A 21,596-nucleotide genomic window follows, 5' to 3' on the forward strand; every position below is an offset into this window, starting at 1 on the left:
GTGACAGGAGCAGCACTAGGACAGTTCAGTCTGACTCTAGCGGTCCTGTGCTCTTGACCACTGTCCCTCCTAGCCATGGTGTGGCCTACCTGGCAGTGTGTTCCTTGCATCTTATATGCCTGCCTGCTTTTGCCTTCAGACAAAATCCCACATTTTATACTAACTTGCGTTTGTTCCAATTATTGGCAGTTTCTTTTCTTCTTTTCTTGGTTTTTCAAGACAGGGTTTCTCTGTGTAGCCTTGTCTGTCCTGGAGTCTCTTTGTAGACCAGGTTGGCCTTGAACTCAGAGATCCACCTGCCTCTGTCTCCCAAGTACTGGGATTAAAGGTGTGCACTACCGCCGCCTGGCTACTAAAGGTTTTTACAACATTTAGGTAGTTAGGCAAAACTGGGCAAATTAATATATTTGTATCACTATCTAAAACTAGCTCAGTCAAAATGTATAACCTGGCTGTGGTGCACACCTGTAATCCCAGTTCTAGGGAGGCAAAGGCAGGCGGATCTCTGTGAGCTCAAGGCCAGCCTTGTCTATAGAGCAGGCTCCAGGACAGCCAGGGCTACACAGAGAAACTCTATCTCAAATCCCCCTCCCCCACAAGAAAAGCAGAATCTGATATTTTACAGGCTTTGCACTGACTTTCATCCTGCTGAGCTCACTTCACTCTTTCTCCTAGCACAGCTGCTCCATCACTGCTGGTCACTGTTCCCGGGAATACTGAAGCAATAAGGCTCTTGGCTACTATCAGAGGGTGAGCTGTGGACTCTGGCCCATCACCGTGAGTGCACTACAGCACAGAGCTCAGAAAACGGAATGCACAAAGCCTGGAATTTAAGGCCAGCCTAGCAAGAAAATCCTTGAGTTAGACCCTCAGGTCAGCTGCAGTTCATATTTGCTTCTTTCAGATATCACCAACAATAACCACTCTTAAAACCCCCAAAGGAAACAAGGCTTTTAGACAGCAACTGGAGACTTTAGGGGAACCAAACAGTGCCTCTGACTGTACTGTGAAGGAAAACACAGAATCTGACTCCTGAACAAGCCAGAAGAAAGGTGTGTGGGAGGAGCAGAGCAAGCACTCCCTCCCCAGCACAAGTGCAAGCAGCAGCAAGGCTCTCTGGAGCCACAGAAGCAGGGCGCACAGGCACACAACAGCGCAGGCGCTGAAGCACTTGGGAGGCAAAGAACGTCCCACCTATAAAAGCTTCGTGTGCGGGGTGAGCCTGCCCGGCGGCTGCTCCTGCCCCTGTTCCAGGACACGATTACTGCTTACAAATTCTGTGCCATTTTAATTTTACTTCTGATTTTCATGTTTTTGTATCACTCAGCAATCACTTTAATAGATTCATGAGTTGAGTCTGCTGAATATGTTAATTTTAATGTTATTTTATAGTGAATAAATTTACAATGATAATTTTCACATATACTAATGAAATCCCTGGGCTCTCTGAAGAACACAGAGATGTTTTATGTTCCTAAGATGCCTTCCCGAGCAAAGCCAGCCCAGAGCGTTCTCAGTGCCACAGCCCTCACAAGTTACGTGAGGAGGCTGGCCTGCTGCAAGCCTGTCACTGAGCCACTCATGTGCTCTTCCTGCTAGGCACGTAACTGTTTTATTCCTGCTCTGTCAAGACATGCAGCTGTAAGTGTGGTTCTTCTACGCTGGCCTTCTTAAACAGTTATAATACTTTTCATCTTGAAGAAATTAGTTTAAAACTTATCGTTTTACTTATGTATTTATGTATTTATTTATTTAGGTTTTGAGACAGGGTAGAGAGTTATCTCAATAAATTTTAATTGGTCCTTTCTTTCTCCTGTTGTTTTATTAATGTCTAGAAAACCAATTAATCCTTTGAAGATCCTATTTAATCCTTTTTTCTGTTAAATGGCTTTCAAAAACATTTAATCCTTTATACGACTTACTGTTCATCTCTTAGCAGGTGTGAAATGCAGATTTTAATGCTTGGTTTTAAAAACAGACAGACACACATGTTTAAATAGAAAATGACTTGCATAATTCTGCTCAATTCTCCTATTATGCAGGAAGAAGCCCTCTCCACTGTGGGATCACATCACAGATGCGAGTCGTAACAACATCTCATGACTGCCTATGGCTGCACCGTCTTAGAGGTCACTCATCACTCCAGGAACAGATCTCTTCTGTCCACAGCAGCGATCTCGTCCCAGGGTTCAGCTGTGGGCCCCACTGGAGCCGGCACCCAGGCTGCCACCTCATGGCCCGCTTTCCAGGTTGTTTCACATCAACTGTCCTAAGGTTCCTTAACCTTCCTTGTCACGCTTTCCTTCTACTCTCTGCCCAGACCTGCTGTTGTTGCTGTTTATGCGTTTTTGACAGCCGTATCCAGGTGTGCCTCAAAAGGTTGACATGGAGCTATCAGGGTCAGTCTGAGAAACTGGACAATTAAAGAAACAAACCAAAGGGGAAACTTGACATGGTAAAGAAACTACAAGAGTAAAACCAGGAAATCAGGATGAACAAAAGTACAGCAGCAACAGTGGCGCTGGAAGGAAGTCCGGGAGGGCTAAATCTAGCGCATTCTTTAGGCCAGAGAGTGAGGCAGTCAGAGCTCACAGTGTGTGACAGAGAAAGAGGCTCAGCATAGATGGGTCCACGCAGACAGGCGGTCAAGCTCCAGGGCCCCCAGTGGAAACGAGTGCCTAGTGCCAGCATCGCCTCAGGCAAGACCAGCGCTAGGCAGCGAAGTGCAAGGGAAGGCAGAGCATGACGTGGCGCGGACAACCTCAGAGAAGGATGGTCCGAGAAAACAACCCACAATGGTCACAAACACACAGCACACCAGAGCTGGTACTGACATTAATAAGTTCTTCAGCTTGGAAAAACGGAATACCCGAGGCCTAACTTGCATCCAAAGATGGGCAGGCAGGACATGCTGATACTCAGGTTGTGCTGCGGTTCCGTGAGGTACCTGTGTTTACAGGAGATACACTATGCACAGCCAGGGAACAGTGCGTGGAGCTCACTCTCAAATGCCTGGGGAAAAGATCTTCTGTTAGTTACAACTCTTCTCCTAATCTGAAACCATTAGAAAGGCATTTTAAACACTTTTTCTTCCTTCCTTTTTCTTTTTTTTGTTTTGTTTTTTGTTGTTGTTGTTTTGTTTTGTTCTGTTTTTTTTTTGTTTTTCGAGATGGAGTTTCTCTGTGCATTTCTGGCAGTCCTTGACTCGCTTTGTAGACCAGGCTAGCCTCTAACTCACAGAGATTCCCCCTGCCTCTGCCTCCAGAGTGCTGGGATCACAGGCGTGCTGTAGCTAAGCAGCCTGTGGGGACAGCCACGCTCACCAGATGAACATTAGCATTAATGCACCCAGAGAGCCGGGGCACCTTAGACACGCCCACCCTGGGGGAGAGGAGGGGCAGGATGCTGGACACCTTGGGAACCAGAGCATGGGCTCAGGAGAGCACGAGGCTTTACCCCAGCAACCTGATGAAGGGGAGGCCCGTGATGTCAGACTAGATGCCCCCAGAACCAAAAATAAACCAAACACCAAAACCAGTTAATGCTACGGGGAAAGAGGACAGAGTGATTGTTTTTCTTACAGTATTCCACATTCTACTGTTGTTTTGTACTTAAAATAATAAAATAAAATTCAGAACATTGAGGCTAGAAAGATGGCTTCACTTGTGCTTGTAGAGAGCCAGAGTTCAATTCCCAGGACCTACACGGTAGCTCACAACCATCAGTAACTCCAGGGGATCTGAGCCCTCTTCTGGCATCTATGGGCACCAGGTATTCAAGCAGTACACATGCTTACAAACAGGCAAAACACACATACATATACAATAAAATACATGATTTTTTTAAAAGATATTTTCTCCTGCCCTGTGTTTCATTCAGATAAAACCATCAGGTACTGTCACATACTCTTAAAACATGTTAGATAAGAAACAACACTAAGCCGGACACAGTGGCTCACACCTGTAATCCCAGCACTCTCGGAGACAGAGGCAGGCACATCTCTTGAGTTCAAGGCCAACCTGGTCTACAAAGTGAGTCCAGGACAGTCAAGGCTACACAGAGAAAAACTCTGTCTCGAAAAACCAAAACTTAGTTAATTAAAAGAAACAAAACTAGTATGATCAGAAAACCCTCTGGCCCAGGCATGTTGATGTGAGTCCTGGGAAACGTGAGACCTTTTTCAAATCAATCAATTGGTACAAAAATAAACAAAGATTAGTGACTTCAAGCATTATTTATATTATTTTCTTTAATTTTAAAAAAATTATTATGTATACAGTGTTTTGCATGCATGTACCCTGAATGCCAGAAGAGGGCACCTGATCACATTATAGATGGTTGTGAGCCATCATGTGGTTGCTGGGAATTGAACCCTGGCCTTTGGAAGAAGACACAGTGCTCTTAACGTCTGACTCATCTCTCTAGCCCCAGCATTATTTATATTAATACTCTTAACTTTAAAAATAAAAAATTCTGGCATGATGGTGCACATTTTTAATCCCAGCACTCGGGAGGCAAAGGCAGGCAGCTCTTTGTTCGAGGCCAGCTCGGTCTACATAGCATGTTCCAGGACGATATAGAGCCCTGTCTCCAAAAAACTTACCTCTATGTGTGGTTGTCGCCTGCATATGTCAATGCAGCACATACATGAGCGGCAGAGTGTATAGAAGACAGTGTTGGATCCCGTAGAGCTGGAGTTACAATGGGTGGTGAGCTGATGTGGGTGCTGGGGATGGAACCCAGGTCCTCTGAAGAACAGCCAGCGCTTTTTTTTTTTTTTTTTTTTGCTTTTTGAAACAGTGTTTCTCTGTGTAGACTTGGCTGTCCTAGATTCACTTCGTAGACCAGGCTGGTCTCAAACTCAGAGATCCGCCTGCCTCTGCCTCCTGAGTGCTGGGATTAAAGGTGTGCGACACCACGGCCGGCCACAAGCAGTACTCTTCACTGAGCCGTCTCTCCAGCCCCTCCAACACTCTTTAGGCAGACATACGGTCAGCCGGCTTGGGGAAAATGAGTCAGCTACACCTGGTGACGCAGTTCACTCTCTCCCGGTGACACATACTACAAATGGCGCAGGAAGACCACATACAATTCTAGGCCTCAAGGAGAGCAGAACTACAGCGAGGCATGGGGGCTCGTCCCTGTGATCCCAACACTCGGACGGCAGAGACAAAAGGATGGGCTACATAGAGAGAGAACACCTTAAAAACAAGAAAGAAAATTAAAAAGAGCTCTCTCATATTCTCTTCTTTATCTAACACTAGATGCTGCTGTGTCAGTGAGTAACCACAGGGACCCACAGTGCTAAGAAGCCAGGTGGGCTCTCATACCTTTAACTTAGAGCCTAGAGTAGAGCCAGGAACGACTCCGGCCAGTACCGGAACTCTCAGCTGTAGCCTCTGGGAGTCCTGAAACACTCCCCTTCACAAAGCGGACCTGAAGCCTAGGTATACCTCTCACGGGTAAACTGCTTTCTCTCCAGCACAGCCACAAATCTATGATAACTGATGGTCACTATGACATCATGGTCATCAAAAAAGAGATTTACCGCCAGGTGCAGTGGCGCATGCCTATAATCCTAGAACTCAAGGAGGCAGAGGCAGGCAGGTCTCTGTGAGTTTGAGACCAGCGTGGTCTACAAAGTGAGTTCAGGACAGTCAGGGCTACACAGAGAAGCCCCATTTAGAGGAAAAAAGAGATTTACCTTTCCCGTAAGGAAGGCTCACACCACCATGCCTACATGGACAGCTAGCTTCCTACTCCTCCAGACCCACTGAGCTTCTCGTCTTTGCAGAGCTAGAGGTCAAACCAGGGTCTCCTGCAAGTGTTCTGTACGCAGCTGTAGCTCCTACTGCCCTGAACTACTCCTGTCTCCCAAAAGGCAATGAATTCATCAAACAAGATACCTACTACACAAGAAGATGGTTCAGTAGGAAAGGCAGGACCGATCGCTGCGTGCCCCAGCAGCAAGGGCAGAGACAGGTGGATCCCAGGAGCTCAACGGCCAGAACGCCAACCTCATCAAAAAGGTAGAGAGCAATAGAAGACACCTGATACCCTCCTCAGCCTTTGCATGTTCACACGCAAGCACATGCTCACTCACTCGAGAACATGCCATACACCACACACAAGCACAAAGATCCAGTTTGTGAGAAAACCTGAAGCTCAGTGTTCCTTTAAACAGGACAGCTCTGCCAGGAAGAACGAGGGGCAAAGGGAAGATCTCGGACTGAGAATCACTGTGAAATGAGAAACCAATGCCTCATACCTTGGCTTGGTCTCTAAGAGACGAAGCAATATTAGACTCCTGAGCAGAAGGCCGAGCAGGGGAGACTCGGGAAGGTAGACCACGGTCAAGGTAGCTGCCCACAGGCATTATGCTTCACTTTTCCTCAGGAGCGGCTTCCCGCACAGCGTCATCAGCATCAGCACCATCTCCAGGATGTAGGAAAACAGCCAGTTACCACAGAGAAGCAGGGACCCCTGAAGACGCAAGCCAACTACACCTCACAGCTCCCTGAAGGCACCTGCCCCTAGTGAGGGCATAAGATAAATGCTCACCATAAGGTTCTGAAGAACGTGCTCCAATTACAGAAGGACACTCGCCGGTCCAGAGAACTAGATACTGTGAAGTGGCAGCAGCCCTCCTCACAGGCAGCCCGCCTCACAGGCAGCCCGCCTCACATGCAGCCCTCCACCATGAGCTGGGAGCTGGGGAGTTGAACTGACTCTTGCAAGAAGTCCTAGAGGCGGCCCACTTGAAGCCCCCTAAGTGAGAGCCTCCCACGCGAGGGGCCATGACCCACAGACCCGCAGCACTCTAGGTGAACTATGCCCGACATGAGACTGCAGAGTGAAGAGGACGCTTTTTAACACTGAGTCAGAAGCCAAGCCAACTACAAGCTTGTGCATTGAAAGTCCACTGGGGTGGGGAGGCTGCCCTGAGTCAACACCAGATGGGAGACCTTCATTCCAGCAGTGTAGGTCACGGGAGGAGCCGCCCATGCCTCAGATGAAGCTATTCACACCTACTTTCCTGACCAACTCAGAGCTACTTTGCCAGTGGTCTCACCCATTTCTACTTGGTGGAAGCTGCTTTGTCAGCACCGAAACAAGCTTCCGTCACCTCACTGCTGCACATCACTTCAGTGTCCTGACTTCCTGCTCAAGGATAGTGCACTGCACTTGAATCCTCCACAGGGCATATGTCACATGCTGTACTGTCCTGCGGGAGTCCTTCAGGAAAGACCCTCTGCTGAGTGAGAAAGTCTACAAGAAAGTCAGCTCCCCTGCTGCTCTGAACAGAAATCAATTTTTAAAATTCCAGAGCTGGCATGTAGCTCAGTACAGAGCCTTGCCCAGCTGCATGAAGCCCTGGGTTCCATCCCCTGCAATACCTCTTCCCCTCAAAAAATTAAAATGAAAAATAACCATGTGTACAGTGGGGTGATTCAAACATGGAAGTACAGACACTACACCACCGAGTCACAGAAATGCAGCGCGGGCTTCATCACAAAGCCCGTTTTACTTTGTGCTGCAGCCACAGGACACCAGTGTCCAGGCCAGTCCTTCCACAAGCTCCGACCTGCACCCTGTCTACATCCATCCTAAATTTTTAAGAGAAAGGAAATCAAGTGTAAAGAATGAGATAGACATAGTGGAACACACCTGTAAGCTCACAACCTGAGGGCTGAGGCAAGAGGACTGCAGTTCAAAGCCAGGTGGGCTACACGGCGACTCCCAGGCCAGCCTGAACTCGACTACGGGACCATGTCTCAAGAAGCATGCAAACAAGTAAAGCTTGTTACCAAACCTGATGACCTCAGGTCCAAACCCTGGAACCCAAACAATGGAAGGGGAAAAAAAGAAAGAAAGCAAGCCAACTCCTACAAGTTGTCCTCTGATCTCCACATGCATCCTTTTTATTGGGGGGGGGGGCGGGCGCACATATTTTTTCAAGACAGGGTTTCTGTAACTTTGGCTGTTCTAGACTTGCTTTGTAAACCAGGCTGGCTTCAAACTCACAAAGATCTGCCTGCCTCTGCCTCCTGAGTGCTAGGATTACAGGCATGTGCCACCGCCCGGCTACATGTACCCTTTTTAAACACACATGCATGCATGCACTCACACACAGGGACACAGAATAAATGTAAAACAAAAAACAACAAAACAAACCTCAATCCCAAAAGAAAAATGCTTATGAGCAAATGGTTGACAAGTTCAGAGAAGGCTGAATGAGTCAAGGTTAGTAAGGTTCTTGAAGTATCTGCTCTGTACATACTGTGGTTGTCGAAGCTGGGGTCCTCAGCATCCCTAGTCTACTTTTTTTTTTTAATTATTATTATGTATACAGTACTCTATATGTATGTGTACACCTGCAGGCCAGAAGAGGGCATCAGATCTCATTATAGATGGTTGTGAGCCATATGGTTGCTGGGAATTGAACTCAGGACCTCTGGAAGAGCAGACAGTGCTCTTAACCGCTGAGCCATCTCTCCAGCCCCCCTACTTTTTATTGCTGCAATAAACATGACCAAAAGCAGCCTGAGGCCACAGTCCATCAACAGGGAAGTCAGAGCAGGAACTCGAGGAAAGAACTCCAGGCAGGGAGGGAAGCCGAGGCCATGGAGGGTGCTGCTCACTGGCTTACCTCAGCCTGCTCTCTTATAGAACACAGGACCACCTGCCCAGGGTTGGCACTGTCTACAGTGGGCTAGACCTTCCCACACCAATCATTAATCAAGAAAATTACCATATTTTCTGGCATACGAGAAGACCCCCAACTTTTTAAGTTTTCCAGTTACAACGTAGAGCTTGGAATATACTTGCCATATGAGACCATCCCTTTTCCAACACACCTGTGCAGCAGACTCGAGCTGCAAACTATATTTTAACTGGAAAAGTTAAAGTTGGGGGTCATGATATACGCCAGAAAATATGATGCCTCCCCGCCTCAGTCTGCCTGCAGTCCAATCTGATGGAGGCGTTTTCTGAACTGAGGGTCCCTCCTCCCAGGCGACTCCAGCTGTGTCAAGCTGGCACTAAGCAGCTCGCCTGGCTGGCCCGCCACCTCTGCTGGGAGACGGTGGGCAGCTTTGGTAACAGCCTATCTTTGGGAGCACCTCAGTTCTCAAGTTGGAGGCTCTACCCTCAACTCTCTCTCTTCCCAGGGGTTCACACCTGAAGCCATCTCTGCCAACGAGCCCAGCGGAGCAAGGGTGCCCTGAAGACAAGATAAGGACTTTTTGGTGTTGGTAGGACCAAGTAGGTAAAAACACTTGCTGCCAAGGTTGACTAATGACCTGAGTTTAGCCCCTGAAGCCACACTGGGGAAGGGGAGAATCAACCTCTACGAGCTGTCCCCTGACTTCATAACTCTGTGGCATCTGTACCACAACCACTCCAGCCAAACATACACGCAAAATAAGGAAATAAATATTTTAAAACAACTGGTGGTTTTGGAAGTAGACTATTCAAGCCAGGAGCAGCAAGGGTGGCTTAAATCACCAGATACTCCAACCTGTGTGCTAGTGTGTGCACATGCATGTGTGTGTGTGTGCCCGTGCGCGCGATGCCATCTTTGATGAATTCTATCTTAGATTTGAAATGGGTCTCTTGCCTAGGCTAGCTGGCCATAGGTCCTCTGGGATCCAGCTGTCTGCCTGCCCCAGCAGCACTGATGTTATGGGTGTCACCACACCCTGCTTTTACACAGGTTCTGAGAACTCAGGTCCTCATGCTTGCAATAAAGTGCATTATGCACTAAAGCCATGCCCAGCTCTGCCCTCAGTGTCATCCCAATGGACACTAATGTTGAGAAGCATTGGGCAGGAAGTGGAGCCTCCCAGGAACTCAATGCCAAGGGAGAGGTACCAGGTGGTGAGGTCTGCTGCCTGCTGCTCTGGAGAAAAAACAGGACCAAAAAAAAAAGTACAGGCTGGAGAGATGGCTCAGCAGTTAAGAGCAATGACTACTCTTCCAAAGGACCCGGGTTCAATTCCCAGCACCCACATGGCAGCTCACAACTGTGTGTAACTCCAAGATCTGACACCCTCACACAGACATACATGCAGGCAAAACCAATGCATATATAATAAAAATAAATACATTATTTTAAAAGTGTGCTTATGCTTATAGCAAGTAGGATTTTTAATGTAAGAACTTTAGTACTGTTTTGTTTGACTGTTTTAGAAAACCAGACACAAGGCAAAACTTACTGAGCATAGAGAGGAAACAGCCACACATACGTGTGGAGCAACCTGCCACTGAAGTGCCACACAGCCTCTGGGCAGACGTGAATCAGACTGCCCAACAGCAGCACTGTGGACAGCAGCATCCTGTTCGACAGGTAAGACAACTCCCGGCTGTGGCCACAGCACTGCAAACAGCAGAGCTTCCTGGCCCCAGGCCAAGACCAAAGGTTCGAATGTGTGGATCCCTGGGGCACACTGTCCCAGGCACTAGGCGCTGGTGTCAGGGGACCACAGTGATGCTGGCCTTTTACAGTACTCACAGAGGTGAAAGCTTAAGATGATGTCACATCCCTGTCAGAAGGGCATTTCAGCTATCTTCTGAATTTCCCCACAGCCACTTTCCTGCTTTCGGGTTCCACAGCCAAGACACAAGAGAGTCTTGCTTCTATTACCCTGTGACCGAAACTAATTCCATTTTTTGTTTGTTTTGGTTTTTTTAGACAGGCTGTCCTGGACTCACTTTGTAGACAGGCTGGCCTTGAACTCAGAGATCCTCTTGCCTCTGCCTCCCGAGTGCTGGGATTGAAGGTGTGCGCCACTGTGCCCAGGCAAAATTTCATTCAGGAAGAAAATCTTGAATTCAACTATTTGTCTGCTTCTTTCACCTCAGTGTTTAAGAGTCCAACTGTAGAGGAAAGAGCATCAAGCCACTTCTCCCTCAGAACGGAGCCACTGTGGCTTCTTGTCCTTTCCCCACTATTTAATCTCCAGGCCTTTCCCTCATCTCTGTCTTTAGGACTCCCTGCCCCTTCTCACCTACCACTCTTCAAATACAACAACTCCAAAGAAGTTTCACTCGCCACCTGGAGGGATTCACCCTGAGAGTGAAACTGAAAGGGAGAGAACTGGGCGTCTTGTGAGGCATCCACCCAGAGCCCCTGCTGTCTGTGGGCTCTAGCCAACATATTCTAACTGGGACAGAAGAGCAAAGGCCCTGGTTTCATCCAATCTAATCACCCCCCTCAACGTCTAATCTGAGAAATAGAGACGTCCAGTCTAGACTTAATTCTGCCCACATTTACTGAGGAGAACATTTTCTATGTGATGCCACCCAGGTTAACACAGAGGTGGGTGTAGAGCAGACACGGTTTAAGGCCAGACACTGCGATTGTATGTATATTCTGGCAGTCATATCTCACAGCATGCTAAATGGAGTCATTTTGGATCTTGAACCATGGGGTGCAGTCTGTTGGTAGCTCAGCAAGAGAGAATGACAGTAGCACTGTAGACACAACTTTCTAATTCCAGGCTTATCTGTGAAGGAGCATCTGAGGCTGAGGTGACTGACCCATCCCCTCCCTTGAATTCTATGCAATTACTTTTCAGACAAAAAGCATCATTACAGATTGGTGGCCCAGATCAAAGGGACAGGATCCAGCAGGCAGACAGAACCCAGGATGACGCCCGTCTCCAGGGCAGCAATATGGGAACGGATCCCTCCCTCCTTCCAAGATCAGGGCTGAGCCATTCTAAATACACAGATGCTCCCCACACTACAGTGGGCTGGGGCCTGCTACCACAGGAAGAAGGACACGACACCGAGGAAGGGACTGTCTGCACTTCTTCCTCCCAGAATGCCTCTGCTCATGAATTTTCTGCTGAATAAAGGACAAAAAAAAGACACTCAACTTTGGCTCCTGGGGCTCTCTGACAGAATACAACTCAAGTCTTCCGGCTCCAGTCCTTGAGCCCCAGAGAGTCACCAACACGTTTCCTGAGATAGCAGTACCAGGCTTGGGACAAAGTACACTTGCTAATCTGGAACCTAGAGCAGAAACCACCACCGGGAGGAAGCAGGGATTAACCCGGAGGAGTCGCTTCCATCAACAAATCAGAAGTGAAGGTGGGCGGCTGCATCTCAGTAACCTGGAAAAGTCTGAGCAGTTAAGGGCACGCAAGTCTGCTGAGAAGCTGTCTATTGGCCCTGTTGGCCCTTCTCATGTGACCACATAAACACTTCTCTAGAATTCCACTCACCTGCAAGGATCCCACTCAGAACCACAGTCCTTCCTAAGAGACATGAAAGGCAGGGTTCAACTAGGACTTTAAACATGTTTGCTCTCTGCACCCCAATTATTAGGTAAGGAGCAGATCCCTAGCCGACAGCAGCTACAGTCTCCTGAACATTAAGTGTCAGGGAAATCACACCAAACCCTGCAGGATGGATACCAGCTCAGCAAACTGAGGAAACGTGAGGTCCAAGGTCACAGTATCATTTGGTATTTATATCTACTCCCCATAGTTACGGCTTTTATATTTCCTGAAACACTAAAAAGCTTCCATTTTAAGAGTGGGGGGTGGGGGTGTCAGCTCCTGGCACATTACAACCGTCCTGCGCTGCTGTATGAACTTAGCAACAGCAGCTCCTCTTATGTTGAGTCCAGTCCTGAGCGCTGTCAGTGGAAGGAAAAGTTCAACTTAAGGCGAGTATTTTGCTGTCCTCTAAGCACAGCTAGTTGTCACCACCCTAAACCTTTGCAGGAAGCTCTTTGGCTAACACAGGTGCAGCCCAAAAACTGAAACCTTGACTAGGTGACTCCAAGAGAAATAACGGACGTGTCTATCAAAAAGGCACCCAACAGAGTTCACAACAGCTTCATTGTAATCATCAAACTCTAAAAACACCCCAAACGTTCACTATCACTGTAGCTGAGGGGGACAGGAATTACTGCTGGGCACAGACTAGAGAATCTAAGGGCAGCTGGGGAAAGCTAAAGAAACCAGGCACATATTGAGCACAGTAGCTCATGAAGCCCCCGGTGCTATGGTGGCTGACACAGGAATCACACAGGTTCGATGTCAGGCTGGGCTACGTCGTCTCACAAAGGAGAAAGAAAGGGAAGGGCAGAGGTGCTCACGAGCAAGGTGGCTCAGTGGTAAAGCACTCGCCACCAAGCCTGCACACTTAGGTTTGGACTCCCAGAACCCAAGTGGAAACAAAACACCACTACCAAAAACTGGCATGGCAGTGTCCACCTGTAATTCCAGAGCTAGGGAAACAGAGGCAGGAGGATGCCTGGGACTTGTGGCCCACGAATCCAGCTGATCAGTGAGCAAAGATAAGGTGGAGTGAAAGTGACAAAGACAATCAACACACTGAACTTGGGCTCACATGAGCATGAATACCCACACATGAAACCAAGTACAGACCACCATGACTCCACATGACGCTCAAAAGCAGACGCTGCCCCCTGCCCCCTCCCCTTCGAGCCCAAGAGGAAACAGCCTCTTCAGTGATGTGCCAGCCTCCTCCAAGAGTTAGAACCAGCAAACACTTGACACGACGATTTTAAATATGAAACCAAGAACATAAGCAAAAACAGCCAAATTGGATTTTATCAAAACTAGCACCATGGTTGCATACACTGTGACCAGGAGGAGGCAAAGGTGGGTGGAATTAGTCAATTCACGAAGAAACAAAATCACGGTCCATAGAGGAGCACACCCAGGGAACACCCTGTGCACAGGCCGCTCTGGGCTCTTGCTGGAAGTGGCTCCAGGGCCCAGCACTGCCATCTGGACTCATCTGCAGGTATATGGAAGATCCAGTGACCGGAAGAGGAGCAAACACACCTGAGGTAGCTGGACATAGCACTGCTCACAGAGATGGGTAAGTACCAACTTGTGTTCCTAAACTCAATTAAAACACAAAACTCAAGTTCGTATTTAAAGCCAAGTCTTGCTGGGCATAGAGGTAGAGGCAAGAAGACAAGGAGTCCATACCAGCCTGGGCTGCATGAGTTCCTTTCTCAAAAACAAATGGAGTCCTCGCTACCTCCAGAGCTCAAGGGTCTGCAGCCATGAGCCCGCCTGCTACAATAACACATTGCAAGGGGCCTCCAACGCTCTGGGAACAGTGGTGCTAAGAGGGCCCCACACATATCCGTCCTCTCTGCTCCCTCCCAGCAGGTTGGAGATCCTGCCTATCACTCCTGGCAAAGGGGGCTGCCACTGCCACTTAAGAAGCCTACAGCCTCCGACCAGACCGGAGACAGGAAGGAGCAAGGCTTGCCACACACGTCCACAGCCCATGTCTGTGGTTCCAGAGACAGGCTTCAAGGAAGCTGCTCTGTAGCTCTTGGATGAACCTGGCCAGCACAGGTGAGGTGAGAGCCCCAACTAAACCAGAAGAGGTGTCTGGGAAGGCCAAATCAAGCCACAGTGCAAAGAGAGACAGACAGGAAAGGAAAGCAGCTGCCAAAAACAGGTCCTGGGGGATGCAACAGCAACTGTTGACTGGGCTCTCATGTACACATCTCCATGCAGGACACAGAAGCCTGTGACGCCAGCCTTGTGGCATCCCCAATGGGAGCGACGTCAGGACAACCAGCCCCGTGCCCAGCCGAGCTGCTATGAAATCATTTTGTTTATTGCTGGCGTTCTTTCTGGGCCGTAAAAGTTTTACGAGCTGGTAAAACTTCTGTGCAAATCCTGCAGAGCTAACTTGACGGATGGCTTCAGTGTTCAGCATAAACTATCTGTAATTCCCAACCTTGGCCAGTGCCAGCCCAGCTGCACTCTGGACTTGGTTTCAAGGTCTGCGCAGGCTCCCCTACTGCTCCAGCACGTGGTCCTCGTTCAGACACAGTGCTGCTGAATACTTCAGGAAATGAGAAACAACCATTAAAACTTTCCACACCAAATTCTATTTTGAAAAACATTTAAAGTACATTTTATTGAGAATACTTCTAAGACTGTAAATACAGCACTTTACCAGTAGAGCCAATCTTGGGCTTCTGGGGTAAATCCTGATCTGCCATAAAGCTGCACTATAGTTACTTGCCGCTCTGCGTACCTTTATTTCTTACATCTTATTTACTGTGTGTGCAGAGGTCAGAGGACACCTTGCAGGAGCTGGTGCTCTCCTTCCGCCGTGCAGGCTCCTGCGAGCTCTAGTGCAGGCCCTGGGCTTAGCAGCTGCTGCCTTTACTCACTAAGCCATCTCACCAACATTGCTTTATTTTATTTTTTTGGTTTTTCGTGAGACAGGGTTTCTGTGTAGCCCTGGCTGTCCAGGACTCGCTTTGTAAACCAGGCTGGCCTCCAACTCACAGAGATCTGCCTGCCTCTCCCTCCCGAGTGCTGGGATTAAAGGCCATGCACCACCACTGGCCGGCTTTCTTGGTTAATCTTAAAGGTGGCTAAGTGGCACAGCACATAAACACAGGATCTCAGAGTGCCCAGGCTTGCCCAGAGTCCCCCATGTTTTTTATACTATATGGCCTGGCAGATATGCTTACCATTACTGTTAATTGTTGTTATCACCACTTTTTATTAAAAGTAATGGCAGAGTTGGGGAGATGGCTCAATGGTTAGAGCACCTGACCTGCAAGTGTAAGAACTGGAGGTCAGATGGCCAGAATGTGTGAAGATTCCACATTAGTGACACCAGCTAGACTAGCTGTGTGGGCGAATTCTGGGTTCAGGTAAGAGACTGCTTCAGTGTGTAAGTGGGGAGAAAGGAAGACTGTGTGTGTGCTTGTACATGTGTGTCTCTTACACACACACACACACACACACACACACACAGTGAGTTTTAAAGCTGAAGATGGCTCAGCAGTGGTTACGAATACTTGTTGGGACTGCAGAGGGCCAGGGTTCAATTCCCAGCACCCACCTGGCAGCTCACAGCCATCTGTAATTCCAGTTCCGGGGGATCCAACACCCTCTTCACACTCCTGCGGACACCAGGCACGCATGTGGTACACAGACATGTGGGCAGGAAAATACACAAAATAAAAATAAAAATACATATTTTTTTTAGTAAGTGTAGCTGGCTGTGGCTGAGGCATGCATGTGAGGCCAGCCTGGGCTACATGGTGAGGTGTCTTCCCCCTAAAGACATGGCCAAACAAAACCAAAAGGGCTGTAGGCGTAAGTAGGCGGGACCTGCAGTGCTGCTGGGGAGGGCGAGGGCGGGCTCCTGCTGGCCGCTGGGTGCTGCGCCACTGTCCGCACGGGTCACTGCTGCCATGACCAGAGCTGGGCTTCCAGTTGGCGGTCAGCAACGAAGAGCACGGTGATTAGAGCGTGCCTTGCTCTTTAATATTTGCCGGGGATAATTAGGAGTTTCTCTAAATTCAGTCTGTCATGTTGGCAGCAGTTTTGTTTTGTTTTGTTTCTCTCTCTCTTTTCTCTTCAGATTTTTCTCACTTACACTTCCTTCATTTCAGTAGTTGGTAGGATTGTTCACAGATGGTCTAGTCAGCCTCCCAAGTGCTGGGATTAAAGGCATACGCCACCACCGCAGGTCCCTGTTTTAATTGTTGTTTGAGACAGAGTCTCTTTATATAGCTCTGGCTGTCCTGGAATTCACTCTGTAGCCCAGGCTAGCCCCAAACTCATAGCAATCCTCCTGCCTCTCCCTCCCAAGTGTTGGGACTTAAAGATATGTGTCAGCCAGCCACACACCTTTAATCCCAGCACTTGGGAGGCAGAGGCAGGCATGAGGCCAACCTGGTTGTACATGGCAAGTTTCAGGGCAGCAAGGGCTATGCTGAGACCCTGTTTCAAAAAAACCAAAGAGGGCTGATGCAAGAGGATCTGAGTTCACAGCAGCCAGAGCTACATAAGGAGAACACGTCTAAAACCAAACTAACCAACAAAGGAAGAAAGGGAGAGGAGAAAGGGAGAGGAGAAGGGGAAGGAGAGAAAGGAGAGGAGAAAGGGAAGGAGAGAGAGGAGAGGCGAGAGGCAAAGAACTGGTGTAAAACATTGTGACCTTGGATTTGGCAATGACTCCTGAGCTGTGAAACCAAAAGCAACTAAAATCAATAAATAAGCTGGACTTTATCAGGATTGACCTTGTGCCTCAAAGGACAATGTGAAGAGAGTTAAGTGAAGCCCCAGAGACTGGGAGCAAATCATGTGTTTGATATAAAACTTGTATCCTATAAATGACTCAAAGCTCAACAATGAAAAAAAAAACGGATTCAATTTTAAATAGACAAAGAATTTGAATTTTAAAAAAACACAAACAGTCAACAAAGGAAAAGGTGTTCAACATTAGCCACTAATGAGAAGTGAATCAAATTAACAGTGAGAAATCTGCCCACAGAAATAAGCAGAACAAAGTCAGAGCACGCAGCATGCAGGAGGCCGGAGACTGGGGTAGGCCTGTTCTGCAGGCAGAGCTGCCACGGAGAACAGTCTGGTCGTTCCTCAAAACACCAAAAACAGAGCTGCCATCCCATAACCTGAGAGAAATGAAGACACAGGAATTGAACACCAGTATTATGATACTATTCCTAATAGCCATTAGAAACCCAATGTCCATCAACTGATGGACAGATAAACACGTGGATTCGCTATACAATCGAATTGTATTCAATGAGAAAAAGGAATGAAGAGAGACACACTACAGCACGGGGATGGGCGCCAGGTTGTAGGTGTGGGGAGGGACAGCCACGGCATAGGCAGCCATGTAAGGAAGTAGCCTGGTGGCTGCTTAGAGCTAAGGTGGGCAGTTGGGGGCCATCAGCTCATGCAGGGTCTCTGCAGGTAGATGGGCAGCTGCAGAGCTATACGCCTGGAGTTATTTGCGTTTTCTGGTGTTTGCTTGTGTGGTGTATACACAACCTAAGGTGTAAGCAAGTGTCAGCCAGGGGTCAGGGGTCACACATCACTGGATCCTCTCCACTTTATTTTCTGAGGCAGAGGTCTCTCAGCCTGGAGCTTGCCCATTTGGCTTGGCTAGCTGGCTAGCAGGTAGCCCCACAACAGCCTCCTCCTGCCACCTCACCTCCCAGCTCTGAGGTCAGCGATGCGCACACCACATCCAGCTTCTTTAAAAAACAAACAAAATGTGTTACTAAGGATCCAGGCATTACAGGGAGCACAATCCTGATATCCCAGGACAAGGGTAACCCAGGCAAGATCACTATAGAGCAGCCTAGGTGCACACTGAGACCCTATTTCAAACAACACACACTCACTCACTCACTCACTCATGAAGGAAAGGAAGAAGCCTCCACTAAAATAACCAGCTGTAGCCGGGCGTGGTGGCGCACGCCTTTAATCCCAGCACTCGGGAGGCAGAGGCAGGCGGATCGCTGTGAGTTCGAGGCCAGCCTGGTCTAAAAAGTTAGTCCAGGAAAGCCAAGGCTACACAGAGAAACCCTGTCTCGAAAAACAAAAAAAAAAAAAAAAATAAAAATAAAATAAAATAAAATAACCAGCTGTATAATTCAATTTAAATTTCTCTCATATTTATGAAAGACTTTAGTTTAATTGAAATCCTCTTGAAAGATTTCACAAGGGCTATCTAAACTTCATGAACATAAACCTTGCTTCCAAAAAATTAAATATTTATTAGGAAGGTGCCATTTGATAATACTAAAAAAAAATTTTTTTTGTTTTTGTTTTTTGAGAAGGGTTTCTCTGTGTAGCCTTGGCTGTCCTAGACTCGCCTTGTAGACCAGGCTGGCCTTGAACTCACAGGGATGCTCCTGCCTCTGCCTCCAGAGTGCTGGGATCAAAGGCGTGCGCCACCACGCCCAGCTAGCATCTTTCTCCACCACTCCAAATGGTATTTGCAATTAAGAGTATGTTAAATATACTCAGCTTGCGGACTTACATTTCTCAACTCACATCTTAGACTCCCAAGGGTGACATGCCTCAGAGCTACGACCTTGCAAACACTGAGGGTGAGGGAGGGCTACTGACCTTTGCATTTCACTTGTTTTTGTTTTCAGAAATGTCTGAGTGGTGAGAGCTTTCTTGTTGTCTTCTTATTTCTAAGTGACTTCTCTACATACCAGAAGCTCAGAAGCTAAACAAATTCAGCTCATGTCATTTCCAGACAGTTTAGACACAGTGCTCTGCCTGCCCTGCCACAATGGCGCCTTGAGCGCCTTCCTGTTGTCAACCCTTCTTGGACTTTCCTCACAGCCTGGTGTGCGTCTCTCCTCCACCCTGCCCTGCCTGCCCTCCGCTGCAGGCCGACTCCCTTACTTCCATTTCCTCCTTTTACTCAACCTGGGTCTCTTGCAAGAGAATGAATAGGCTAGAAACTGACACAGCAATGTATCCAAATCAAAGAAAAGCGTAAGCAAGCCACTCCGCAGCCACATGTGCAGGGCCACAAAACACAACCTACCCTTCACCTACAGTCTGAAGACTCCAGCCCAACCAGAACATGCAAGCTTCAGTCACCCAGGCAGTGCTGGCACCGCCTGAGCCCTTCATAGTATTTTGTAGAGCTGGGGATGTAGCTCAAGGGTGCACTATTAGTGTCGTACACGTAAGGCCCCTATACGTAAGGCCCCCATGCGTAAGGCCCCCATGCGTAAGGCCCCCATGCGTAAGGCCCCCATGCGTAAGGCCCCTATACATAAGGCCCCATGTTCAATCCCCAGCTCTGAAAAAGAGTTAACTGTAAAATGAAAGATAAAAATAACAGCAGAGCCAGGTGTGGAGGCGCATGCCTTTAATCCCAGCACTCGGGAGGCAGAGGCAGGCAGATCTCTGTGAGTTTGAGGCCAGCCTGGTCTACAAAGAGAGTCCAGGACAGCCAGGGCTCTGTGTAACAGAGAAACTCTGTCTCGGGGGAGGAAGGGGGGATGAACACAATACACCCCCCAAAAGAAACGCATATTGTGCAAGCATGAGGCCTTATGTTCAGATCCCTGCATCCACATAAAAACAGGCATGACACACAGTCTGCAACCCCAGCACTGGGGAACAGAGCCAGCCATAGCCCTAGCGCTCACTGGCCACTAGTCTAGCAGTCTAGTGAGCTTCAGGGTCAGTAAAGAGATTGTTTAAAAAAATAAGGTAGAAAGCCAGGTATGGTGGTACACACCTTTAATCCCAGCACTCGGGAGGCGGAAGCAGGCAGATCTCTGTGAGTTTGAGGCCAGCCTGGTCTACAAAGGGAGTCCAGGACAACCAGTACTATTATACACAGAAAAGCCTTGCCTTGAAAAACAAACAAATAAATAAAAATAAGGTAGAGAACAATAGAAGAAGACATCCAATGTCTATCTGTGGCCTCTACACAGGAACATGCTTACACACACACATACACACCCACATACACACATGCACACTCAGGAACACACACATGTACATATAATGCACAGAGACAACAAAACAAGAATGAAAGAGAATGAGCAACATGGGTGCATAAGTCAATAAAAACATAAAAATACATTTAAAAGCTATTGACTTAATAAAAAAAAAACAAAAACAAAAAACACCAAGAAGCTATGAAAGAAATACTGAAGAACAGGAAAACCTAGCTATGGAAGCAGGTACCAGGGAAGCAGACTCCATAAGGACTAGGAGATGCAAATAAACCACTTCACTCAGAAGCACGCAACACAGAACCCAGGAGCAGAGGCACCCAGAGCCATAGGATCCAAGGTTCCGAGCAGACAGCACAGGACAGATCACACATGCCAAGGCCTCCAGACCCAGGTGGCATGGAGGCCCTGGAGCCTCAGTGGTCCTGGACTTATCCTTACCAGCAACAGAAACAACAACCGAATTCTTCAACAGCTCGGGGAAACCCTTTGCTTCCTCACAATATCATGCCCAGGCACATGGCATCCCGGTTGGGAGGGAAGGACATCTTTAGGCAGATCAAGTCTCATTTACCTCTGATGAACTCTCTCAGGAAGCTACTAGAAAAAGCACTCACCCGAAGGGAGATGACACACAGTCCAAAAGTGAATGAAATGAAGGCAAGCCCCAGGAAAAGCCAGATGTGAGTGCACTGAGGAGGCAACCACAGAGGTCTGAGGCCAGTCTGGCAGATGTGCCTCAAACCTTCCCCCACACCCTAAAAGAGAAAAAGCCCATTAAAAATGAAAAGAAATCTATGGATAGCAGCTCAGTAGTAACCTAAAAAACAACCTAAAACAAAGCAGAAAACACAGAAGGCTCTAGAAGAAACAAGAAAGACAGACACCATGAGAGTTTTATTTAAAAACCTCTGTATGAAGCCAGGCATGGTGGTGCAGGGCTTTAGTCCCAGCACTGGGGAGGCAGAGGCAGGAGGAGCTCTGTGAGTTCAAGGCCAGCCTGGTTTCCAAAGCCAGCTCAGGGACAGCCAGGGCTACATAGTGGGATCCTGTTTCAAGTAAATAAATAAAACAAATAAAAACCTAGTATGAAATTCAAGTCTGTTTATGGAAAAGCTAAAAGGCAAATAATTCACTTCAATTACATAACAAAATTCCTAAATTAACTCTTTATGGTTTAGCTGTGATAATCCACTGTTTCTAAGAATAGCAACTGAGTATCAACTTAAGCCAAATCATGTAGAAGTGTTTGGAGAAAGAAAGGGAAGGCAAAGCCGGTCCCCAGGGCAGTGGCAGACAGGGATGCAGAGAGTAATAC

General features: G+C 48.0%; 1 protein-coding gene across 2 annotated transcripts in view; it reads right to left on the bottom strand.

Annotated features, from left to right (window-relative positions):
* Cdc42bpb (CDC42 binding protein kinase beta) overlaps positions 1 to 21,596 on the bottom strand; it is an 86,101-nt gene that overhangs the window by 57,318 nt on the left and 7,187 nt on the right. The gene's annotated exons all lie outside the window — the stretch shown is intronic.

The sequence above is a fragment of the Acomys russatus genome, chromosome 1 (assembly GCF_903995435.1).
Source record: "Acomys russatus chromosome 1, mAcoRus1.1, whole genome shotgun sequence".
In the NCBI taxonomy this organism is placed as follows: Eukaryota; Metazoa; Chordata; class Mammalia; order Rodentia; family Muridae; genus Acomys; species Acomys russatus.